We start from the raw sequence: 27,164 nt of genomic DNA, 5'->3' as shown, positions 1-27,164 counted from the left end.
TAAAGTTGCATGACACCATTTAATGAATTAAACATTCGCATACAGGTTCAGAGAAAATATTACTGACTGGGAGAGCATAAAAGCGTTAGGACATTCTTCATATTTATTACTCATGAAAAGCTAAAGAAAGAAAGCAATCACAATAGCAATGAAACATACTTTTCCACCCACATACCATCTGATCAAATATTCACAATTGGAATTTATATGGGGGTTTATGGTAGTTTTTTTAAGCTGCAGTTGTAAGTTAGGTTCTGCTAAAATCCAAATATACCCATATATCTTAGGTATTTATGGGAGTCCTATTACCATAATAATTGAGCACTTCAGCTCTTTAAATGTATTTATCCTCACACCATCCTTGGAAAGGAGGATGGGCTACCATTCCCAATGCTGAGATGACACAAGAGAGGCTATGGACAATAGAGTGCCTTAGCTGCCTTCGGTTTGGATATTGTGATGCCTAGAAATCAGGCACTTGGGCACATCAGAGCGCTCAAAAGGGCCAGACCTAGACAGCTTCCCAACCAGTCAGTAAGAAAACCTGTGTGCCCCCTTGGACAGAGCAAGGGGAACTATCTAAAATAGAATTAAACTCCCTAAGACATTCACTTTTTTGAACATTCTACCAAAATGGGACAGTTCTGCCATAGAGCAGAATTCAAGCAAAACAATCTTGATGAATATACAGATCTAGAAACCAGCATTTATTTTTTTTTTTGACTGCTTGAGTGGTCTTTGCAAATTATAAGGATCCTTCAGGTCCTAAATTCTGCCTAAGTAGCCCCTTTGAATTCTGCCTTAAGACACTCACTGCAGATGAGTGGGGAAGGTTGTAATAAACTCCCTGTCTCCCAGGAGCAGCAAGAGCCCATCAAACAGAAGAGAAAAAGCTCTGAGATTACGATTATGTCCCATTGCCCTCAGTCCCACACCATCACACCAGTGCCTTCATCCCACCAGCACTCAGCTGGGCAGGGAACGGCTCACCTGAGTGACCAAACTCAGCCACATACCCAAGTGTTCCCCACTCTGATGCACAACCTGAACGGGTCCCTGATGCAATACATTCTTAGAAGTTGCAAGACTGATTTTTCTGAGGTTACCGAGCAGGAGCAAATAACTCTCCTTATGCAGCTTCCAAACTCTTGCTCTTTGTTTAGACTCATGCCACTGACAAGAAAGCATTTCATTTAAGCACGTGTGATATGACAGTAAGGGAGGGAAGACTCGCATAATGTGGGCTGTTTTTTAGAAGTATAATTCACCAAAGAAATGATGTTAAGTATACGTCTGAGACCCAGGAAGGGTCATACAGCTGAGTTCACACAAGGATGGGTTTCAATTCGGATTCAATGTGCTGGTACATTGCTGAAGGCCTTGTGCCTATGAATTTTGCTCAGAAGAGCAGAAACTCATAATCTCACAGGGAAGTACAGCCCAAAGCATCCAAAAGCAGTAATTGGCTCATAGCAACATGGAAATACATGTAGCTAGAACTACATTTGCTTCAGACATGGTGGGAAATCATTTAAACTTCAGCATCATTTGGGATGCTAAATCGGTTTGGATCCAATCAGTCTGGAAATTGGGGTAAATCTGACACCACTACTGTGTTGAAAACATTCAGAAGGGTTTTCCCACTCTTCTCCCATCCCACTTCTGAAGATGAGCTCAGAACTGCTCAGCCTCCATCATTTATGAATGATATATACATGTTACTGAATCCACTTTGACAGCCAAGGATTAAAGTTATCTCTATAAACAAGTAAGTTCCATCTAGTTCCCAGTTACCAAACAGAAATGAAATTATATAGCAAAATCCTCAAAACACTCAGGCATCTGGCTTGGGTACTGCATTCATTCCTCCCAAAACACACAACGGCATCTTGCTTGATCACTGATGGGAACGTGTTACAGAGGGACACACACTCGCACACCCAGAGGAAGCACAGCATCAGTACCATAAGGTGCTATGTGCCCAGAGCTGTCACTGAAGTCAGAAGTAGGTGACACTGGCCATCTGATACTCATCCCTGCAGACTGTGGCTTCTGCAGGACACTGCTTCAGAGACTGCCTGGCCTTTCCCAGCACCATCAGCCCAGCAAAAGCCTGGACCTAGGGTTGTTCTTTCATGGCAACTAGCAGGTTGAACATGGGCAGTTAGAGAAGGCACCTCCTTCGACTGCCCCTTCTGCCCATTTTCTAGAGAATGCTGCACTGCAGTAGTTACAGTCAAACTGTATGTGATGCAGTTCCCAAACCATCATCTACAACCTGGGTGATGCAAGTAGTTGCAGTCCAAAAATTATTTCACATGTAGTTCAGCTTCTCTGCAAAGGAAAGGAGCAACCTCTGGGAGGGGGAAGGAAGGAGATGTTGGGGAAGGCAATTTTCTCTGCCATCTAGGTTTTATCTTCCCATCCTTGTGAATCAACATCCTTAAGAAAAAAATCCATGTGGAGCTTTGAACCATACTGCTAAAAGCATCCCATGTGTTATTTTTTCACCAGCATGTCTCAGTGCATTATTGGTGTCATCTTATTTGTTATTGTAATTTTTAAAAATATTTCATTTGAAATGAGTAAAGAAGAAAAACCTCAGGCTCTTTTTTGTTTTGTTCATTGTTTCTAGACTGAAGTTGCAATATATAAAAATCACTTCAGCTGGTTTTTGTCATTACTAGAAATAAAATAATGACTTAATGACTTACTATCACATGGCATTCAGATTACAAAAGCAGCACTACATAAAAACCAGTGCAGCACATATTAAATGGATTAAAATTGAACTAGATTTCTAATAGTGACTGTATGATGTGGTCACTTGAAATAGCTAGGGATTAGACACAATGACCCAGGAGGTCTCTTCCAGAGTTATACTCCTAAAAAGCAATTGTTAATGGGGAATCATCATCAAAGGGTGGGTATTTTCTGTGGGTCCTACAGAGATCTCCTTTTGTCCAATGTTTTTCAACATATTTAGCCAGGATGGCGAAATTTTCAGAGGACACAAACATTTGGAGAACAGTAAACAATAATGGGAACGGGTCAATTGTGCTCACAGCTTGGTAAACTGCGCTATTTTGAACGTCATCCTGCAGTGAAACGCATTATTCCTACATCAAAGACAAAGTCACTTAGAGCATATTCAGAAGTAGGGACTCCCAAAAATCCTGTACACTGTCCTGTAAAACAGGATATACAATGCTTAGTTATACAAAGAGCATGTTGTGCCAAAGTGAAATGTTATTATTACCTCTGCATACAGTGCTGCTGAGTCCATTACTCAAATAACATGTACAGTCCAAGGAGGTAGCTAAAACACTGGAAAGGGATCAGGAAAAGGCTACAGCCATGATGATATGTCTGGAAAATCTGCTTTAAAACAAAAGACTTAAGAAGCTCAGCCTCTTTAACTTCTCTAAGAAAAATTGAGAGGCAATGAAATCACAGTCTGTATTTGGGGAATGGAAAACATTTCTGACAATAAAAAGTTGCTCAGTTTAGCAGACAAAAGGCATGCTATGTCTGACCAGCTAGAACTTGAAATTAGATTCAGGTGAGATAAAATACACATTTTTAATAATGAGTTCAGATAATCATTGCAACAACTTACCGAGGAAAGTGGTAGATTTTTAAATCTCATTATGTCTGAAAGGCCAGGTATCTTCCATAATGACACAACCTGGCTGAAGGAAGTATTCATCCTGGTATGGGGATGACCAGGGTCCTTGCTGAGAAGAAAGCAGTACGGAAGATCAAAGCTTCTTTACCGATTTCAAAACCTGTGAAAAAAGCTAATCTGCCCACTTTTACAGACTATCACATTCAGTCTCTTGGTCACAATGTAGAGTCTCTCAGGAATCTCTCCATCCAAAAAGCATATTAATTTTTACTTCAGTGAGCCACCTATTAGGCCTTAATTCTTTCAAAACCTTTCCATTCTTTGAGTTCTGTTTTCATATCTTCTTCTAATCCAATGATTCCTTCTCGCCTTCCTATAAAGTTGTCATTTCCTTCAGATGCTCAGACTGATGAAAGAGCCATACTGAAATAAAAACTAAATGAGGTGAAAATATATCCCATAAAAACCTCCATTAAGGATTTTACGAAGAGATTTCCTACTTCTCTGGCTCAGATAGCCATATTTTATTCCTTCTAGGAAACAGAAAACCCTTAATCCCAGAAGAATGCAGCCAGAATCAAAGAGCAAGAGGAGGCATTAGGTTGCAAGAAGAGGAGGGGGAAAAGAAAGAAGAATTTTATAGTCAGCCCTTCAACACAATGTGAATGAATGAGCTATCACCACAGCTACTGTGTGGAGCACAGGCACTGAGCAGAGTGGGTACGGGAGAAAAATATCATAAACTGGAAATCTACACAAAGTCCACAGTCAGGTAGCACTGGGTTACCATGGTGTAATAAGTTGAGTGCTTAATGAGCCAGATGCTGTTAGGAAAAATGTCTATTAGAGGAAAAGAACGGAGAGAGAAGAAGGCATGAAATGCTTGTGTTTGGACACGATTAATTAAGAAAGTGAGAGAAATGGTAGATTTGATAGTTTCTCATCTCTTAACAAGAAACTGATTCTTCCTCAGAGCAAAATATATTCTGTCCCTAACCAGCTCTCATGTTATTGCTTCCCCTGCCCTGTCTGTTTGTCTGTTCTCTGTGTGTGAGTGAGTGTTTATCCTTTAGTATTACAAACTGGTCAGTCATAAAAGGTGATCAGCAGCAACTTGATACAAGAGCCCAGGTTATGGAAAACCAGTATTTTGTGAAAGATGCCTGCTATAAACATCACATCCTTTTCCCAGTCTGCTCAAGCAGTTACATGGTTTTGTGAGCTATTTAATTTCCATTTTTTATCAGAGTACCTTATGTGGTTTGGTTTTTTATTGTTATATGTTAACTCACGTGAGGCGAGTAAAATTCTTTCATTTACATCTTTCTGGTCTTCTCAAGTTAGTAAGAGACAGAGAGGTTAAACCAATATCTCTGCTTTAGTGAATCAACACTGCACTAGATGGTAGATGAAGTTTTTCCTGGATGTTTTCATGTTTCTGGAACAAACCCTGCCCGAACCTCTAGCACCTTCTGTTCAAGCCAAGTCAGGCACCACACCACTCAACATCACTCAGGATTTGGGCTTGTATCATTTCAATTAATTTTCCCTAAAAAGGAGTCCTCATTATTTTCGCAATATTTCTTGTCTTCATTGTTGTCAAATTGCTTCTAAGAGATGAACACATGGAATTCATTGAGCATACAACAAAACCCACATTCAATGAGATATTGACTGTCTTGAGGGATAACAGCAATAAAACGTGGCCAAGGGGAAAAATAGTTCACGGGTTATGGTACAGTGACCCAAGCGTTGTGGGCAGAGGGGAATGTTGCATAATGAAAACAACGAGGCGAGCGTGGGGGATGGCATTGTCTTCTCCACACCCTGCCATCACAGCACTGTTCCTGGAAACAGCCCCGCCACTTGTGAGAAAACCTCTTTGAAAATCAACGCCCTAAATTTTCAAATTGCCTCCAGCCCTGTAGACCATAGATTCACCTGAACAGAGCCTGGCTAGTTCTCTGCCATGAGTACGACATGTTTTTTCACTCCATCATCTACATCCACCATGCCAGTCAAAGACCACCAAAGTGAACTGTCATCTGTTAAGCAGTTCTTTAAGAAACCATGCATTTGCCCATGATATGGACTAACCCTGAGCAGATCACCATAGTGTAACTTCTAGTACAGCCTTTATGTCATCTGTCTTTGGCTGTTTGTCTAGTCTAAGTTAGTTGTCTGGCCTCTATCTAGTCAAAGGAGAAGGATTCATCTTACAATAACTCATCTGACCCAACAGAGGTGTCTCGGGGAGATGCCCGTTTTGCTCCTTTGATGATGTATGGTGACTGAATGTGCAGATGGCCACGTTAGGTGGGCTGAATTACATCCTTACTTTCTGACTTCAGATGACAGTGTTCAATGGATGTGACAGTAAGCCTACTGAAATCCACTTTACTGACTTAACTTGGCTTTGAACCAGAGCAAAAATGAGCTAAGAACATAAAGAAAAATGCTTATCCTCTGTGAGACCACCAATATCTGTACCCTTCCCTGTCTTCATGGATTATTGAAGGGGTCTAAAGTTACTAGGCTCCTAAATGAGACACTTCACTTGAATGACTGAAATGAAGTGGGCTAAATCTCTGCTTTTCTGGGGTTCTCTGCAGTTATTTCTTTGCAGCACCTGGATCTGTCAGCTGTACAAATTCTACAGAACAAATCCTGATCAAAATCCCAGCCCTTTGCCTGCTTTTGCAGAGATACATTCTCCCAGCAGAAGCTGAAATAGCACAGGCGACCATCAGGAGTATCACTAAAACTCGCACACGTCAAAGTTCCAAGTGTATTTTCTTCTTTATTCTCTTCCCCCAACTCACATTTAATCCTTTCCCCTCCTCTGACAGTTTCTAAGTCTATGCATCGTGACGTTTCTGTGCCACAGTCCTTCCCACTGCCTCCTTTACCATGCCTATAGGAGTTTATATTAAAGACTGCAGTCCTGCTGGACTGTGGGGCCTGAGCCACAAGACAGTCTTAAGTCATGTTCTTCATGTTCTGTATAAAATACTCCCATTTCCTAGAATTCACTCCCACTTTCAGTATTTCTTTGCAAGGAATCTTCTTTGGGAAGATATAAATAATTTTGCTTTTCTCCTGCCTGGCTTAATATCATGGTTGAAAAAAACCTAGCTGTTTCCTTTCTTCCCTTTCATAATATTCCACATCTGGACCAAAGCAAGCAGCAGCAAGAAGAAAGCTCTCTTCTGAAAACAGCTGAGAATAGCCCATACAGTGTATCTGCCATCATTCATGGCTTGTTTGAGCAACTCAGGAGCAGGACTACTTCAGCCCAAGGATGCTTTGGGGAACTGTTTTTGCCTAGTTTTGGGGTGAGAGCGTGGTCTAATTACAAGTAATGATAAGGTCCACCAAAAAATGTCTCTGTCCAGAAGTTTGTGTGACCAGACCTGGTCTTTGGGGTTTTTGTCTACCAGTAGAATGTCTACCAGTGCTCCAGCATTCATCTCCAAAACAAAGGACTTAGCTGAAACTGTCATCCACTGGACAATAATTCTGCTTTTACATATGCTTTAAAACAGTTATTTTACAGGATGGGGATATACTTTTCACCAACATTCTGATTTCACCCACCTCTCTCCTGTGCAGCTTCCATCGATCCAAGTCATAAGACTGAAACACTGTGAGGATACCACCCTGAATGAGGCATGTGAAATCCCTTTCCCTGCTGCAGATTCACCACTGGAGTCAGCAATGCCTTCCCATGCTGTTTCCCAAAGGCAAGCTATGGCTTCTCCATCATTCCATTCCACAAACCTGGGACATTGCCAAGGATATCTGCAGCCAAAGGAGGAGAACACAGTTTCCTACCACAAGAAACAGAGCTGCCAGTGCAGATGTTTAATGTGTACTCTTCTCCACAGATCTGTGCTAACTAGGGATGCACAACCCAGTTTACATCAAAGAACCGATATGAACTTTCATCCACAAGTCAAACTACATACTAGGCCAAAAAGCATGGGGGAAGGAAATACCTTGGGATTGGACACAGCTTTGTGCTACTCCCGTGCTAACATTACTTGCTACTTACATCATACCGTACAAGCCATTTCAAGGAGTGCCTTAAAACTAATGCTAAAACATTACAGAACAAGAGTGACATGGAGGATATAATTCAACCATGTACTAGAACGGCTTCGTTCTGCAGCCAGAGATACAAGACAACACCAGTGGTCTGCTCATACATGCAAGTTACCAGCAACACCTTCCTCAGCCAGGCTAAGGCACAAATTCCTGTGCTGTGCTCCCTAATTCAGCCTCTTGTTTAAAAACAATCATAGAATTAAGCATTGCTCATACCAGTTGCAGCACAAATTCCTGTATTTCAATTTAAATTCACTTACCAAGATGCACAACTGCTTATTTTGGGCGTACGCTCTGTCTATGAGTTCACGTGATACCTGTAGCTTACAAAGCAACACTTTCTAAGCCACTGTGACATTCATCTGTTTGACGAGTTCAAACAACCTCTGTTCATTTATTCATAAAAATCTCATTCGGGGGCTTCAAGCATCTGGTCACAGAAATTCAATTACTCACAAAAAGCACATCAAGAAGTCAGGAAGAGCCCAGACTTATTTCTAGTTTAGAAAATCAGTTGGCAACAGAATGTTTTTCTTTTCAGCTGTCCAAATGAGGTGCTCTCACATTTTCTACATATCCAGAATCATATGCCATAAGACAAATCAGCCTTCCTGGGAATATTAGCTAACACATTAGATTTTATGGATAGGTATAGCTGAGATCAACACTTATTGCCTTCTGCTCAGTTTGGACTTTGAGAACAAAGAACAGATATCTGAAAACTTCCCAGTTAGATCCACTGAATGCTCATTTATCAGAGCCTTTATGCCCATTGACGTGAATTTTCTGAAGCATATGAAAATCTACATATTACGGTCTGTTGTCTCCAAGCAAGTTTTTTTTAGAAATCCTTGCATTTTTGGCTTGTGTAATCACTCCTTCTTGCAAAGCACTAAGGATACTTAATTCAAATTCCAGTGCCTGCTGGTGCTGGGGAACCAGCACTTCTTCAGGTATCTTTTCATCCTTTTGTTGATTTTGCATCCTGCATCAAGTGTTAGAGGCTGATCCTTCACCATCACACTCTGCTCACTGCCGCCTATACACATGGAGAGTAGATGTAAAATTGTTCTGAAGCACAGAAAATCTCCTTCTTCCATCAAGCCCCATCCTCTTCACACCAGCACTGGATGCAAACCACCATGCAAATAATTAACACGCTTGCCTCCCTTTGGGTTGACTGATAAAATGGAATCAGACAAATGAATTTTTGGTGCCCACTGATCTTTGAGTGCACTGTGTTATGACAGGGTGTGAGGTGACATGTCAGATAATGTATCGTGTCACACTCCCCAACTATTTGATGCCATTTAATGTAATGCATCCTGGCATGCCGTGATAGGATGACACAAAATGAGAAAGAAGCCAAACTGGAAATACCAATTACCCACTCTTAACCCTGAGGCAGTAGGGGGAAAATATGCCTGCGTCTGGGTGACCCTTGCTCTGCTTATTGCCTAAGCTTCCTAAATCAGGGAGTTTGTTTCGGGTACTCTTCAGTCCAAGGTCATTACTAATCATTCAGATGGCCAAAATGTCCGTAACTCTCCACTTCATCAGAAATCCAGGAGAAGCAGCAGAGAAATCAACTGAAAAAAAATGTAAATTGCTGTTCCCAGAGTGTCAAGTTGAGCTGATGTTTTGTGTCTAATGAGCTGCAAAGCCACATGGTGTCAGGAATGAAGAAAAGTCAGGAGAGCAGGGAGAACGGGGACCGTCCTAGCAGTGAGGCTGAGCTGAAGATCAGGCTTGCATCCAGAAGCTGTACACGCAGACAGGGCTGAGGCGTGTGAGCTCTCTAGCAGAGTAGAAACAAGCAGGACGTAGGACTAACATACCCTGTTCTACTGCAGGTCAGCCCTGGGAGAAGGTTATTCTCCCAGCTTACCCCGAGAAGCTTACTGTCACCTTTCTCCCATCCAAAGTCACTACTCCTCTGATCTACCAACCAACCTGCTTGGCAGTCGCTGCCTAAACCAGTCCACTCAAGTGATCCAAGTCAAAGCACAGCCTCCTGTTTAATCCTTCAAGCACTGAATGAGGGTTCAGTTTCACGTGTGGGTATGTTGGCAGACTGGAGGGAAAGCTAACCACCTGGCAGAGAGGCAGGGAGGATCCCACAGGATCCCATGTCTCTCAGCTGCACCAGAACAACACATGTGGCCAAGCATGGACAAAAGTGCCCAAAATACTCCTGGGTAGTGGTACAAATAGGGTGATGCAGAGTGATGGTTTCATGAAAGCTGAGCTTAATACCACAGACAAGGCAGAAGTCAACAAGGTTTCAGCAGTTTTCCTTCTCAAAACCACCTTCCAACTTTGTATCTTCTTGCATCCCCACCACATATTTCTAAAAGCAATAATTTCCACCCACATGTCCAGGTCCCAGATTCCAAATGCATCATACCAGGAATAAGTTCAGATAAAGGCTACTGCTTCTGCTTGATCCAAATCTAACTTTACCCTGTTTCTTGTCTTAACTCCGTACGAGGCTGTGCTCTTCAAATACTCCTCTGACAATCTCAAAGGCCAGTCCCTTCTCCTCACAGCATTCTTTTTCCCCCATAACTGGTTCCTGGGAAACAGTATCTGTGCAGTCTCATGGTCTGTGTCTTCAAGCATGTGTCAGTGCGAATATCTATGTACAGTTGCATATGCCTTGCCATTACTGGCTCATCACTTTCCTAAAACCCATTATGATGGGTTGGCTGAAGACACTTGATTCTTCAGATTTTTTTAAAGGGAATAAAGGAGGTCAAACATTTTGGTGCCATGCAAAACACTCGTCATACAAATCCTGCCCACAACATGTACTTTGTTGATACCTCTAAAGGAAAATTTGTAAGCTTATTCATAATACTCTTTTTAAAAAACAACAACAAAAAACCCAAAGTGCCATGATTCAACAAAAAATTATACCTCCACAAATAACGTCATAAAGATATGAGGCATGCATTCAGAATATCTGTCAGAGGCTGCCTTGGTTTGTTCCCACGCAGCCTTGCAGCACTCTGGAAACAAGATGTTTAATGGTATATTTTCATTAATTACTTCCATGGTTGAAGAAACATTATCCTAGCTATAGAAAAATGTTTTAGTGATATTGTGAGAAAGATGGAGAAATACTCCAGAGTGCTTTCTGTTAGAAGTGATAGAAGTGACAATGAGTACATCTTGTTATATCAGTCAACATCTGGCAACTATGAGTACAATACGGTGGAACACAACTGCACTGGACTTACATATGGACTAACAAATTCCTTGGTATTCACAGCCAAGCAAAACTGGGAGATTCCTTATGGCAAAGCTGAAGGAAACACAGATTTACAAAAAGATGAATTTATTTTGTTGGGCTGTATGCTGTAGTTACTATCTACTTTTTTTGAACTTCTTTTTTAAACGTTAGCCGTTTGTAAAAGAGAAAAAGCCTAGCCAGTCTCCAACAGAGTAGCAAAACTGAACAAATTGCAAAATCATACCGTGTAATTGCCAGAAGAAAAGTGCTAAAACGATGCAATCAAATTCCAACTGGATGGAACACTGAAAAAAAAAAATTAAAAAAATATCAGACATCTGAAACTGTTGCACCAAAACAATGTGGCAACTGCAGGATTTACAATAAAATCTCTGTGTCAAGTCCTGCACAAATGACCTTGAGCAGGAGTCTGGACATGAAACACTCTCAGTTCAGACAGAGACACAGACTAAGCCCCATGATTGACACAGCTCAAAGCTGCAGGATTCTTCAGACCTAGTGATGACAGGGGTGTTTTGGAAACACAGCATATTCAACACTTGTTCGATCCTTGAGACAGTCCTACACAAAAGCAAAGTACATTTAGGACTGCAAAGGAAGCTAATAGAGAAATGAGTTTCCCAGAGGCAAGGGATCAGGCAGCCTTGGGGTAATCGGCAAGATCCACCTTCACCGAAAACAAAGCATATAGAATTGTTCCAGTAAGCCACGTCTGCAGTAAGTAATAAATAACCTTATTCAACACTGTCCCATTTTACTCCTCATCTCTTGAAAAATGCCAGCACAGCCCTAGTAATCATCAGTGCAGCATGCTTTTCTGTTAAAGCATATAGGTATATGTTGGAAATGTACATACATTGACATATACGCGCACAGTTGTCTATAAATAGATGAAACAAGTCTCATCTACTTCCTAATCTATGTTTAATGTACTTATGATTATTTGTAGTTCATTTTTCCTTTGATTCCAGACTTGCCTGTGTTGTGATTCTCCTATAGTTTAAGTAGAACATCCTTGTATTCAATACTTAAATTTCACATTTTATAGGCTATACAAAATACCATTAAGCCTTTAAGGACAGCCACTATAAGAACAAGAAGAGTCATAAAGATTCCACATGAGCTTTTCAATTGCCATAATTTCTTATTTTATTGCAGTAAAACTTTGCGTGTTTGAGTCATTCCATTGTCAACAGTTTGGTAACTGCAGGTAAACAAAATGCTTAAACAGTTTGGATAGTGATCAGAATCTCAGTCCTGCCAATGACTAGACTATTTCTGTTGTTAGAGAAGTGTTGGTGCATTATGATACTAAAATTCTGTCACTCAAAGGCCAAGCGTAACAACAAAGAAAAGGCATTTGTTAGTTTGTCAAGGAACCTGTGAGCATTATAATAACCTGACAATTAATACTTATGAGGATGTTTTCCCTTGAAAACTCTTTCCTCCATCGTTCAGCGCTTGATCAGTTGACACAGAAAAGACTCATCAACATCCAGGTCGAAAAACTACACTCAACTCCATAGTAACATGGCCCACATAAGTCAGACTGAAGTTTACTCACAGGGTAATCATGTGCATTTAGTGGGAAGAAGATGCCAAACATGGTTTCAATGTCTGGCCAGAATGGCTCTTACCAGAGCACGATGCCTGCATTCATGCTGGTACTGCTGCTGGGGCTCCAGCAGAAGGGAATATACAAGTTAGAGCAGACGAGCTATAGCCTTATCAAGGGCCTTTTCCAGCCTGTAGTTCAGTATTGCTAATCCAAAAGCTCCTTCCAAGTTTTCTGTTGCTAGAGCATTCTAGAAAGACTTGGATTTCTTTTACACCAATTAATATTCCTCTGGGTTTCTAGCAGGAGCACCATGTAGAAAATGTCACCCATACACCCGACACTATAGCTGAAAGGGCCTCAGATACTTGGTTTGAAAAACCTAAACCCAAAGTTTAGATTTCTTTCTAACTTGGCTCTTTAAATAAATAAGGTTTAGGATAACTATTTTCTGTCAGACAGTCCTTCACCTATAGTTTGAACATGTCAATCTGCAGCAATTGAATGTGGCAAAGGAATAGCAACCTCAGAGATGCTGCATTCCTACAGTTTTTCTGGATATAGGTAGGTGAGCAACACTTAATGACAGCAAGGTCAATGTGCAGTAATTTATTTCAGATACCAAGAATCGACAGAAATAGTGCCTCTCATGCCCTCCAATAGACAAACACATAACAAAATAGATTTCTGAAGTTCTGCTTCTCATAATGCTTCCTCCTCTCCACCAGGCAATAGGAAATACTGAGAAAGATCAAGAGGCAAACTCTCTTTTATGTTAACCCAAAGCAGACCATCTCTCTTTTGTACTGAATTTTAGAAACAGAGGAAAAAACAAGATCGAGATTGTAAGGACTTCACTCACAGGCAACCAGCTGTTAAGACATGACTTTACATGACATTCCAATTATCATTCACGCCTGACTGAAGGAAATAGTGCATCCCCTGCAATAAGGTATTACTCAATATTCAGTCAAGTATCAGGTGCTGACCCATAAGCTACCCCATCACCATCACGAGGCTTATATGAGCATAAATTTAAAGTAGTTTTAAACAAAGTCTTGAGCACTGTAGCCGTCAGACTTGATAATTCCTATATGGAATCCTATCACTTTAAAAATGAAGCACAGCCTATGATTGGAAGTATTTTTATTTCAGAACTGTAAGTAACCAGTCTTTATCTAAGTAATTATCACTGCAAGAACAAATAATACAATCTAACTTAAGACAGATTAGACACAAAATATTATCATTCATGGCAAGATTTCTATAGGTAACTCCACCTGAATAATTAGCAGCACCATCTCTGGCCCTCAAGGTTTCAAGAGACAGGTATATACGGGGAAAAATACATCACCCTCTGACCCTGTTTCACACAACTAATGACTTGGTCAAGAAACACACTGGTGGAAATTGAGGGGCTCTGGGAAAAATGCTGAAACACCAAGTCAAGAAGAACCTTCAGTACTTTGATAAGATTCCCTAATTATAGTCCTCTAAGAGGATGATCTCCCTTACACTCGCAAGGGTTTTGAGGAAACTAGCTTACTTCAGCCCTCATTATGCAGACTTATTTGATGACAGGTTTTGTTGTTGGATAGTTGTTTTTACTTTCATGGCAACGTTAGGAGCCAGTCTGGAAAACGAGGCTGTAATATTCCAGGAAGGAACACAAAAAGTAAGGAGTCTTCCTCCTTTCATCCCCTGCAAAGCAGCTCACAAATTATATCACAGAGGATTAAACCCTGGAGTCCTGGGGACCTGTGATCAGCCTTGGCAGGCACTTTCCCAGCTGAGAAGTGCCATCCCTTTCAGCTCACCTGTGACCTTCTGTATACAGAGATTTTTGGCAGCATTCTGGGAAGTCAGCAGAAGTATTCTGCTTCTCAGCTCTGACATTAAATGCAATCAGAGTATGCCAGGAGAAGCCCAGAAAAAATAGCTGAGAGGAACCATGACCCAGAAAAGCATAAATCTGAAGGATCAGCCATGCAGCTTCCCTCACTTTCACCAAGGCACCTGCAGAGGAAAGATCTGTGAGAGAGAAAGTGACTGGAAGTCTTCCTATACAATAGGAATATTGTGTAGGAATACTCTTCGATACACTAAGGGGGGGAAAAAAAAGGTAGTAGTAGAGCCTGCCTCTGGAGCAGACAGAGTTCAGGTATTAACAGAAGAAAAAATCCAACATAAAAAACCACTTTGTTTTAAAACAATCCTTTTAGCATAAGCTAAACACTAGCGTGGCACTTTGTTTTATTTATTATTTGTACAATGGTACGACACATATGACACAGAGGTCTCCAAGAACAAGGTCCTTTGTGTTAAGTTCCTCACACAAGCATTGGAAGAGATACTATCTATTGAAAAATCTTTCTAAATAGACATGACAAATATGGGCAGAAAGCAAACAGCAGAATTTTCCGCATGAGGAACTGAAGAGAAATTAAAACACATGCCCAAAGACACTGCAGAAATCACTAGCAAGGCACTGATGTGACCCCAGCTCCTTGGTCACAGTCACTAGTAGATAACTATTGATACAGTAATCGCGTGTTAACCCTTCCTGACTACAACTCACTCTCTTACTCAGCCCCCTAATGCCTGTAAAAATGGAAGATAAACAAACTAAAGTTAATTCCAGAGCACTTAAAAAAATCTGACTTTTTTTTATAGAATTATGAACACTGTAAAAAAATATTAAGAGAAGCTGCCACATAGTTCTAACAAAACCCACTTAAGACTGTTCCCAGATACCTTCTTAATTCCTGCTCCTAATCCTTGATTTCCTTTGACTATGGACCTTCTAAGTGCTTACCAAATATTTCTGCTTACTCCAAACACTTCTGCCCCTTGCCAGAAAACTGAGGGTTCTGTCTACCTTTTCCAGATGACTGGTACCAGTACAGCGTCTGGACTGGCTGGTCTGAGCAAAAGTAAGCAGAACTACGCCCTTGAAATACACTTTTCAAAAGGCACTAAGAGATCATGATGAGGACAGCCAAGCATTGGAACAGGCTACTCAGAGAGGTTGTGCTCTCTTCATCCTTGAAAGTTTTGAAAACCCAGTGGGATAAAGCTCTGAGCAACCTGCTCCAATCTTAGAACTGACCCTTCTTTGAGTAGAAGGTTGGGCAAGAAATTCCATGAGGTCCTTTCCAACTTGGATTTATCCCATGATCTCATGGTCTTACTGCATGAGACAGAATCTCAGCTCTATGGAAAGTGGATTCTCATCAGCTCTATGGAAAGTGGATTCTTATTTTAAAGCTACACCAAATTCTGCTATATGATTCAGTTTAAACTATGTCTTACTAGAAGAAACAGAAATAAAGATAACCCTTCCGTCTACATGAATTTAATATTAAACACAAAAAAAAATTCATTTGTGTTATTGATGCCAGCAGTGGTGATTCCAACAGTAGTCAGATAGGCTGACCACTTTCTGACATTGACCTCAGGTGTATAATTCTCCATAGGAATTTTGGTAGCACTGTGATAAATGAGCTGTTGAAACCTGATCTCCTGGTCCACCCTGGATCTTGTGCTCCCCTTTCTGTATGCCTGCTGCACCAACTCACAACATCCAGCAGAGCCACCTGAAGCATCACAAAGTTCTAAGCATGCAGGCATATGTGGAAGTCTCAGATGAAATACGTTGGATTTGCTGCACAAACTTGGAAAAACTGCATAACACATGGGCAGTAGAGGCCCAGCTGAACCTTTTCAGGTAGCGGTCAGGGCTAGGCAAGGCAATAGGCTACAAACCCATAGCAGAAGATAACACTTGTGTCCTGCCTTACAGATACTGTTTAAGTCATTTAGGGCAGATGATTTGTTCTCTCTATATGGTTTATAAAACACTTATTATAAAGGGTCTTGAATTCTGACTAGGTTCATTCATTAAAATTCAACATGTCCCAAAGAGCACTTAACTGTTCCTAATCAGTAAGATTATTTTTCTTGCTTGTTGCTGGAAAGGTACATGTTATATTTGTTCAGATGCAGCATATTATTTGCCTCTGAAAACTTTAAACCAGCTGTGACCATCTTCCCAAAATGATGTGCACCAGTTGTACGGCATGTTTGATTGATGGAATGTTTGCTAGATGATGTGCTTTGCGCTGTGCCACAAGACTTTATTGTGTAGAGTCTGCTTGGTTTCATTACTCACACCCCGTAGGCTGACAACTTCAAAGTTGACTCAAATCTATCCACACGACCCTGATTTCAGTTTGCTGAAATGTGAAACTATCGTACTTTCGACTAGCACAGCTTAGCCTGATACTGCTGTATAATTGTTCTGCAGCACATGAAAAGAGAGAACATGGACTACCACTGTGATAACTTGACGTTATACCACTTCACAGAGGCCAGTAGCCCTATCAGGTACTAATATCACCCAGGGCTTGGTGCACACAGCTGAGAAACAATGGTTTCATTAGTTATCAGTGATCAGCTGAATTGTGAAGACTGTCCATATGATTGCTTATCTCCAGATATGTGGAAATACAGTGCAACTTTAATGTTCTTTATCAAATTTTAAAATAAGAGACTTGACCTCATCATCGGGTCAAGAGCATGTGCTCAGAGGGTTACGAACAGCTACAGCAGCCCAGCTTCTACTCTTCAGTGGGTTCAGTTGTTATGTTTCTATCACATGTTTGAGCCCTACATATGCTTGATTTAAGCTGCTTGATCCCACTGCCTGAGATCCCTGTGCAACACGGGGGTCTAGCTCTCCAGTGTACCTATGCAAAAATACAAACACCAGCTTTGTTTTTATAGGGACAACAAAGGAACCTGTAAACATATTTTCGGAAAAAAATGGGACATCCAAGGCAAATCATGTTGTGCAACTGCTAAAAGCTAATGACGATTTATAGTCAAGGGTCTGCAAAAAGTGTAACAGCAATTAAAGCCGCCGCTCTTTCTGTTCCCCTCAGCATCAGAAAACACATCAGATATGCAGCAACAGTTATGTAATAGGAAGCAATAATTTCCGGCAATTTCCACATCAGCATATTATATAATGAACACATTGATGTGGAACTGACCAACGACCAAGCCGCAGAAGGATGTAACATTGGCAAGTAGATTTATAACTCTTAAAAAAAAAAAAAAAAAGAAAGCAGAAGAAAGAAAAAAACATGTTAGTTCCAATACCATGGTTCTTCAACTAGAAATCTTCCAGGCACTCTGAAAACATTGTGCAACATAGTTCTACAAAGCTCCAAGAAGGACACTGAATGGGTACAAGTGTCCCTATTCCATATCTGTATAAAACATGGGGAGGATGAGTAGCTGCAAGGTACTGGAATGAGACTGCAGAAATTTGGATTCCTGTGCCACTCCAACCAGGAATACACAACAGGACATTAGGAAAGCTACTTTAGGCCAAAATTCAAAGGTATTCCAAAAATTTGGTTACCCAGCTGGATCTTAAAATGCTCCATAGCTGGAGCTTATTGATTTTATGGGAATTTAGTGTAAAATCTTTTCAGGAATCTTTGGAGAAAAAAAAATTTCTGGCATCTCCTGAATCTGGCACTGGGAATTAGCCACAGAGACTATACGCATGCTTTGTGTTATACATATACCAATCTCAGGCCTTGATAAGCTTATGCTTAGATGTCCCTTTGTAAACTGGAGTTGCTAATATTGTCTTCTCATTAACTTCTCTGTTTAGGAGCTAAGGATTTTGGAGCAAGCACAGTCAATAACCTACATGTTTATTCCATGCCTAAAACAAACTCACAGAAGAGTTACAATGCTATAAATAATTATTAATAATGTAACAACAAGAGGCAATATTAAAAAAGCAAGTCCTTTCTAATTTTTAAAGGAGCAAACTCAACTTAACCATGCTTATTCTCCAGCTCAGGTCATCACAACTTTGCCAAGGTGATAGAAGGCCTGATTGCTTAGGCCTTCTAACTTAAACCTTAGAAGGGTTGACATTCATGTATATCCCCTTACCTCTCTGGGACAGTAACACATCCCAGCATAGACCATAGGAAGCCACAATCTTTGTAACCTCAATCTTGCATAAAGTACAGTTTAGTTGATAAACACGTCCAAGAGTCCTGGTCCTTCTAGGAAAATCAATGGAAGCTTTGCGGTAATGCCATCAAGAAACTATCTGTGGCCAATGTAAAATACCATTAGCTCTGGGTTTTTTTCACCAGCAATGCTGTCTACAGCCATGACCTGATGAACAGAAATATCAGCATATTAGTATTTATTCTGAAATGACAGCATTGGGTTTGACAAGTGACAGACTGGACGCAACAAGTCTTTGATTCTGGCAGGCACTTTCTTTCCAGAATCCCGAAGGTTATGCAGACTGGGCGACAACTATTTTTATATTCAGTCTGCAAAGTCAGGACTCCAGGGAAATTGTTTTGTTTTACCTTAAAGTCTTTGGAACATTAAATTTTACAGACATAGATTCACATCTGCTTCCACACTTCTAAGACATTTACAGGTGATCTGACCTCTTTTCAGCCTCATTAGACTTACCAAATAATTGCAAGCAAACAATCAGACCCCTCTGAAGGAGAAAAGCGTCCAGACTGTGCAAGTAGGATGCATTCTTAATTGGCATATCCATGCTCCACTGAGTATTGCTTGGCTCATTGCCGCTACGTGATTTAAAGCAGCAGTCTGCACTTCCCCCTGTGTCTGATAGTAACGTGACAAGGGATTTTAAAATGTATGCGTCTGGGAAACATAGTAAAGTAAAAATACTGGGGAGAAAACAAGGGAGTGGCTGTATATAGTAGGTTCCATATAAGCTGTGCAAAATCACAGTCCTACCAAAGACTGAAATTGGGGAGAATGCATTGCAAAGGGGGATTTGGATAAAAGTCCATGGGTAAGCAGTAACAGAGCCTGTGGATGCTTAGACCCACTGAAAATCATAGAATTATTTGGGTTAGAAGGGACCCTTAAAGGTCATTTAGTCCTACCCTCCTGCCATGGATATCTTCACTAGATTAGGTTGTTCAGAGCCCTTTTCAACCTGACCTTGAACACTTCCAGGGAAATCAACCCTAAGAGTCTCAAATAGGGAACTTAAAATGGAGGAGTACAAAAACTGTACAAAAACACAGGTAGTTTTTTGCTTGAGACTTGATATAGGCACAAGAATTTGCACAAAGAGGTGAAATCCAGGGCTCTGTAAATGTTCCCAATTTCAACCAGTAACTTTCTACACTCACATTTCACTCCCATGCCATGCACAGCTCAGGAGGCGATAGAAAAGGCAACACTGTGCCAGTTCTTGATTTCTTCTGTTTTCCAAAGCATCCATCACATCCTTGGAAGGAACAAGAAGAAACCTGAAGTAAGGGAGACACCTGAGCAGTCAGGAATCACTGGGTGAAAGGCAGTGCCTCTCCTTTACCTTTAACTCATGGCCCTATTGACCAAGGGAAGACTCTGCTGAAGTTACGTTGATTCTCCAAACCTTTTCCTTCTCCTGGGGAGAATTTTCCATCAGCTCATTAAGCAGGCTCTGGTGGCAGTTCCTAAACAAAACGGGTGTAGGCATTGATTTATAAAGGGTCTTTACAGTGGGTTCACCCTTTAGAAGCAGTTTAAATGGAAAAGACCAGATTGTGCTATGTGGAAACCGAAGGTACAGGGAATATCCTGCAAAAGTCTTGTTACATTCATGTGCTATGTTAATCCTAAGTGTTTCGAGATCTCTAGAAAACGAAGAAAGCTCAGCTATTTGAGGATCAAATGCATCTTTAACTTGTCCACCATGTAGCTTATGGAGAGTGTTGATTACCCACAAAACTGTTGCAAAAAAAACGCATCAGTGGTCATATAATTCCTGCCCCCAGACACACTGTAGTGGTTGAAGGAGAAGTTCAGTTTCACAGTCAAGTCACGTCAAGGTCTCTTTGCTGAAAACACAAACAATGCTCCTAATGTAGCTCCACAGGACTGGTGTACCCTAGGATGAAAATATGTGTGATCACTGAAAAGCGAGAAAATGCCACTATCTCATTCTGCTTTCCATTTCTACTTTCCAGGGGAAAATTTGACCACTCACTGCCTGGAAGGGGTTGGTGCAGGCTGGAAATGAGAGATACCTATCCACACCCATGCAGTTCTAACCCCTTGTGTCAGCTTGCTTAGGAGTTATGATCAGTGAGATCACAGGATCATCTGTGCACTTACAGACACCAGCATCAACCAGGAGCAGTGCTCCAGGAGGACCAACAATCCTGTGTTGCAAAAGCAAACAGAAACCGGAACAATTTGGGATTGTTTTAACAAAGTTCTGGGATGCTCTGGAGTGTACTTCCCCACATTTCTTAAAATTTCCTTCAACTCTCATCAGCACAAAGAAGGGTAACAGTAAAACTCTGGCCAGCTCACGCCCAGCACTTTGTTTCAACAACCTCTAGCCTGGAGCAGTAAGAGGGGAAAAAATGGGCTATCTCTGTTCCACATGGAGTGGAACATTTAATGTGGTACAAGATCTTGTGTCCCACCTTGGACAGCAGTCAGAAGCTGGAATCTAAGAAGGTAGGATAACCAAGCTGGTCCATGGATGGGGACTAACACACCACCTGCAGACCACACGGTCCTCTGCTTTCTAATGGCAACTGCATTGCAAATCCAAACCTGTCCTCTGTGCCTACAGCACTGTGAGTTGTTCTTGACTCAACTCCACCTTTTTTACTGATATTATTCGTAAATCTTCAGGGGACTTGGAGCAGAATTAATCATGTCTTTTATTTTCTCTTTTTCGAAGAGAAAGATCCAAGTATCACTGAAGTAAAAAAGAGTTTTCAGCCCTTGATAGGATCTGGACAGCAAGAAAGAGAAAAAGGCTTTATTTCAGGGGAGACCCAGCAGACACTCAGTGACAGTGATCAATGTGTCCTGAAGCAGAGAAAAGGGAAGATCAAGAACACTGATCTCATTTGGCATGCAGACAGCATCTCCAGTTCGCTGCATGTCCAGCTCAGTGGCAGAGCGATGAGTAAAGGTCGCCCTGGTGACCCCAGTCTGGGTAATGTCCCCATATGGTGCACTGACACATAGATCTGTACAATGAGCTGTCAGAGGAGAAAAGACTGGACACTTCTTCACATTCAAATTGCACTGTCAAAAACTTCAGACAGAAACATGTATTTTCAGTCTTAAATCACTCTGCTCAACACAGACTGAAAAAAAAGTTAGCGCTTGGAAGTGCTTTTGGAGGTCTTCTTTTAGTAAAAAAACAAGGAACTCTGCACTGACTCCCTCATTAAAAAAAAATGTAATCATAGCTGATACAGTAAGATTAATTGGATGAGATTATACAGAAGCATAGCATCATTTATAAAGATTACTCTTAATAACTACAAAGTTACTGCAGGAATAAGATCCTTAATAGGGGTTGCTGAAATCATCCTGGAGAAGTCAATAACAATACAAATATCAATTTTTCAGTCATGTAGCATAGTCAACAAAATGCAGCAGACACTGAAAGCTCTCTCTCTGGCTGCTGGAGAAGGCTCCAATGATTCCCTCAGCGGAAGCCATTCATGACCTTGCAATGTGGTAGGCCAGGCTTAAGAGAGAACCCAAAGACTTTGCAGGCTGTGTGCAGCCAGTTTGAGTACCAGAGTGCGAGGCTTTCTGCACCAGACTTTGCATTCCTCATCCAGCCTTTTACACCACAGACAGGACAAATCCCACAGAGCTCAGCCCTGGCAAACTAGACCCGCTCTTGGCCCCACCACCATGCTCTTACTCCAGTCCTTGTGTCATTTCTACCACCCTATTACCTGAGTATCTTCGATACCTGTGAAACACTTCTGCAAAAGGGGAGTCGGACACATGCATAGTGCACTCTGTCCTGGCTCCTTTCAAAATGCTTTTACTGTTAGTAGTTCATTGACAATAAAAGCAACAGCTGAGCTCAGGTGCTGGGGGAAGAATTGCACTGAAAGCCAAGCAGATGCTCGACACAGACCTTCTGTACATCTCCTTGGCTAGATGTGGGGAGGAGTACGTCTCCCTCGCATGGCATTGTCCCTTTTTTTGGTTCTCCAGTCATGAGGACAGTCCTTGCTGCCTCACCTCACAACATGCTCTGTGGTAGGTCACAGTACTGTTCAGGGGATCGCCTGTCCCAGAAGGTACATGCACGGTGGATGGGGGCTTTGGGATTTCACAGTGACATAGTGCTGGCAGGAAGAGGAGCAATGGGGGATACAGGGCACTTGGAAAACCCAGAATCCTCCTTCTGGATGTACCAAAAGGATCATGAAAACCCCTCTGGGTGAGCAGGATCTGAAGATATACCTAGTGCCCATTTCTGCTGGGGAACCTAGACCTGTCTGGAAGCCCTGCCTGGCAGACATGGGCACGGCAGAAGCAGTGTCTCCACCTCCCACAGGCTGAGGCAGAGCTGAGCTACTGGTGGCACCAGCCAGAACATTTCTGCTGAGGGAGAGGAACTCATAGAACATTGCACCCAGGAAGGGCTGAGGATGAGCAGCAACTACCAGCCTCCCATACACAGGTACTTAAAATACGACTAACCTGTGTCAAATCCAACTGCTGGCACACAAGGAAGAACAGGGTCCCTTCTGTGCCTTTCTAAACGACTGGCAAAGGCTCTCTGTGAATCAGCCCGCAGCAACCCCCTTGAAAGAGCAGGCTGGAGCCACTTGCCCTACATGTTCACTCTTCATTATGATTAACTCCTCCATCACAGAGAAGGACACAAGCATCCATCTCTGCTCGGCCAACTGGAATCACTGGCCAGCACACCCCGTGCCATTCATCACTGGCACTTACGTGGGAGAGGATGACAGCAGGTGCCATTTGTGTCGGTGTCACTGCGTGAGCCGACTGATTAATTAAAGCCACGTGGCCCCCAGGCTGCTGGGAGGGCAAGGAGGAGCAGGAGGGATTGTTTGTTAGATCTCCCTTAGTGCTCGCTCTCTCCTTCAAAGGCCCTTTGAGTAGAAACACACAAATCCCACAGCCCCTTTGGGCCGTGGAGATGGGAAGGGTGATGTCCCCAGGAAATGGCCCTTGGGGTTCACTGCTGGTGGAGGTCCATACCCAAGAATGGGGCATGAAGGCTCCACAGACTCACCCCATCTCCTGCAACCTTGTTTCTAAATTTGCTTTTTTTAAAAACAGTGACAAAAAGAAAAAATAATCCCAGCAGACACTGAGATAATTAAACAATTGCCCCACAGCCTGCAAACCAGGAATCTCTATTATTCATGGAACAGAGCTGATGGGTGCAATACCATTTCTTTTTGTTCTCACATTACAATTGCATCCATCCAGTTTCACCAACCCTCACATGACCCTCAGTTCAACTAGTTCCAGTAAGTTTGGACAGATACTGATGTAAATGAGACCTACACCAGACCCTGCCATGCAAGTCCCCAAGCTGTTACAGAAGAGCTGTAATGACAGATCCCAAAGTGTTTCTTGCCCATTTGCAGCTAGGCTGGGTTTTGTAACTGCGTGAACCTCAGTGACATGATATGCCACATCAGGGCTGCCCAAGGGAAATTTGGGTATGAGGCAGGTCTGACTCACAGAGGACGAGGCGACACATTGCACTGGAGCACCCATTTGGGATTGCCATCCATCCCTGGCACAGACACCAACCTACTTCCCACAGCTTTGCTGCTGCACCTTCACCCACAGCCAGGCAGTTTTCCTCACTACTCTGGGATGAAAAACTCTTCCTGATCCTGATCACTGGCCAAAACCCTTTCCCATACTTTGAGACTGGGAAGTAAAAGATGCATTTCACTGTGGAAAGACATCAGCCAGGACTCTGCTGCTTTTCAACACTTGCTTACGTCTTGCTGGAGCAAAGGGCGCTGCTTTCTCTATTATGTATGTGCAATCAAAATAAAGAGAATTCCTGAACTTTTAGCACCCTAGAGGTATTGCCTATTTCCCAGACTCGAAATAGCCAGTTGGCACAGTTTAGAGGCGACTTGCACTCAGACTTTTAGCCTGCCAAGTAACGTTATTTCAGTGAACAGTGCTGCAGCGCTCACTCCTTAGCAGCTGTGCACACCCCCTGCCCTAGTCCTACATCACACAAAGCTAGAAGGAGCCTCAAGGTTTGAGGTGAAGTTGCTGGAAGACCGAACTTTCAGTGGGTTGTCTGAGAGGAAAATACAGCTTTTCATGTTATCAAATACACTTGCTGGCCTCTGATCAGTTTTCTAGGCCATTGCAACTGAGAGCTCAGGGAAGTTAGGAAAGAAGCAGCCAAGTGGGTAAATTCCCTCTGTTCTTCAGCAGCAATGCCAGGGACACTACGGTCAGGGTCAGGATGAAAGGCCAGCATCTGAGCACACTGAAGAGCATTTATGTGGGTGTGTTCCCCTATACCTGCATCTCTCAGACCTGTGAGTGTAAAGGATAAGGTGGCTCCCAGCCTGGTTACCCTGCAGGGAAAAGGATAGTAAGGGGTTAATGCACCAAAGCTGCCCCATCGGTCAGGAGGGTGGGCAGAGCTCCCCCCTAAACCAGCATGGCCATGAGCCATGCTCCCTGAAGTCTTGTGCAGCCTCATGTGCCAGATGTGACACACTGATCATCAGCCCCAGCTCAGTTAGGACCCCCATCATTGCTAGGGGTGAATACCAGGGAGTTCACCCCAGAGCACCATGTCCCACCCCTTTGATTCCTTGTCCGACTGAGGAGACAAGAGTCAAACAGCCACAGAGGCTGAGGCACTGCAGGTGCAGATCAGGGGATACCCCATAACTTGCATCTAAACCCCAAAGCTTAACATCTGCATATCCTGCAAGGTATTATAATCGAAGCTGGGGGGAAAAAATTGTTTAGCAACCATCAAAACAGAGCAGCAGGAAAGATGATTTGCTGCACCTTTTTCACTGTCCCCTCTGTCCCTGTGCAGTGGGCAGGTCCCTGGGCACCTGGGGAGGAGGCGAAGACCCCCGGACTGCTTCATGCAGCACCAGCCTTGTACACGGGCTGACAGAGGGGCTGACAGCAGCAAAAGCACAGTTGGGATTTGGATAATCCGGACAGGGCAGTGGGCTTTCCAGTCAAACACAGGGTTAAAATCACGAACAAATGCGGAGTGCTGTCCTCTCCCTTCCTGCCACCTTCCTCCTGTCTAGAGGACAGATCCTCTCCAATGTCTTCTTGGCCCCAACAGTGGGACGAACACCCTTCTCTTCCACTGCCTTGCAAAGCTCAGGCCATCCTCCACGCACCTGCTGCCTCCTTGGGAGCTGACGAAGACGAAGCCCCGCTGTGCCTCCCCATCCTGCAGCCTTTGCTGCCATCTACAGCCCCACGACTCCCCGGGGGGACGGGATGGGGATGGAGACCGGCATGGGGGGCACCCCCCACAGGAACCCACACTAGGGCCATGGCCATTGCTGCCCTCCGCTTGTCGTTACCCCCACACCCCCGCCCCCGCAGAGCTCCCCACAGCTGGCTGAATAATGTATGGGCAGTAATTTAGTTCAGGCAATTCGCCCTTTTTTGTCTGCACGTTTAATCATTGGGAGATAAATCGCCTGCATCCCTAGCTTCCCGGACGAGGAATCGTTAGGGGCCAGACCTGCCATTTATTATATTTTGGCAGAGAGAAGGTTTAACCACTCTGGGGTGGGGTGAAAAAGGAAGGAGCTCTCACAAAGACTATGAATTAATGCTGTTAAATACTCACCCCTAATCCCATGCATTCGTAGGCGGAATGTTTGCTGTTAGTTAAGGAACAAGGAGAAACGGAGGCAGTGGGAAGTCGCATGAGACCCTGCGTGGTCAAGACCAGGCAGCTCCTGTAATAATCCAAAGTACTTAATGTTGCAAACAAGCGCATTCCCACATTGCCCTCCCTTCCCTCGGTCCCCAGCAGCATCTTGTCACACCACCACCCAAATATAAAAATAACAACAAACGTTAACTCCTACAGAAAGGACTTTCTCAGAAGGTTTCCATGGCACAGTGGCAGCAAATATTGCCCTACCTGGATACAATAGGGCAGAAGTCTCTTTAGATAACTCCTCAGAATTAAACTGGAGGCTAGGCTTCAGCTCTGCAGCAACAGCACCCATGCAGAGATGAGCCTGGTGCCAGTGTGCTGGGAGAAAGGTTCTCCCATCTCTTGATATGCACAGGCGTAAATGGTAAACCTAGAAAATTAACCTTAATGTAAGATTATTTTTTACATAATAAATGATAATCCTTTTAAAATCAAATGCATGCACAATAATAGTACATGCTGTAAAAGTATCAGGATGAGATCAGGAAAGCTATGGTATGTTCAGACAGTAAAGTCATCAGGCAAACTTCTGTCTTCAGTGAAAACCGTCCCATCTTTTTAAAACATTTTTCCTTTCCTCTTTCCTGTCCTCCCCTCCTCTCCTTTCCCCTTTCCTTTCCCCATTTCCCCCCTTTCCTCTTCCATCCCCTTTTTCTGGATGAGCATTGCCTATTTAATGTGGACATAAAGACAAACCAAGGATGAAAAGAAACTATATCTCTACATCTCTATGCCAAGATTCCCAGCATACCCTTCAGGATTCAAACACAGCTCAAGACTGGCACATCTCACACACCTGATCACTTCATAGGACTGCACAAAC

The 27,164-nt window shown here is 42.7% G+C and overlaps 1 long non-coding RNA gene across 8 annotated transcripts in view; it reads right to left on the bottom strand.

The window, feature by feature from the left end:
* Positions 1-27,164, bottom strand: part of LOC308060457 — a 50,010-nt gene continuing 22,846 nt past the window's right edge. The window contains exons 2-3 of one of the 8 annotated variants that reach the window (XR_013926734.1): positions 3,260-27,164; positions 1-2,442 (exon numbers count right to left, since the gene is read on the bottom strand). This is a non-coding gene — a long non-coding RNA (uncharacterized lncRNA). The other 7 variants (XR_013926735.1, XR_013926736.1, XR_013926737.1 and 4 more) reach the window with 7 other exon arrangements.

The sequence above is a fragment of the Falco punctatus genome (assembly GCF_963210335.1).
Source record: "Falco punctatus genome assembly, chromosome: 3".
Lineage (NCBI taxonomy): Eukaryota > Metazoa > Chordata > Aves > Falconiformes > Falconidae > Falco > Falco punctatus.
The sequence above is the reverse complement of the archived record's forward strand: the minus strand, read 5'-3'. Positions and strand labels throughout refer to the sequence as shown.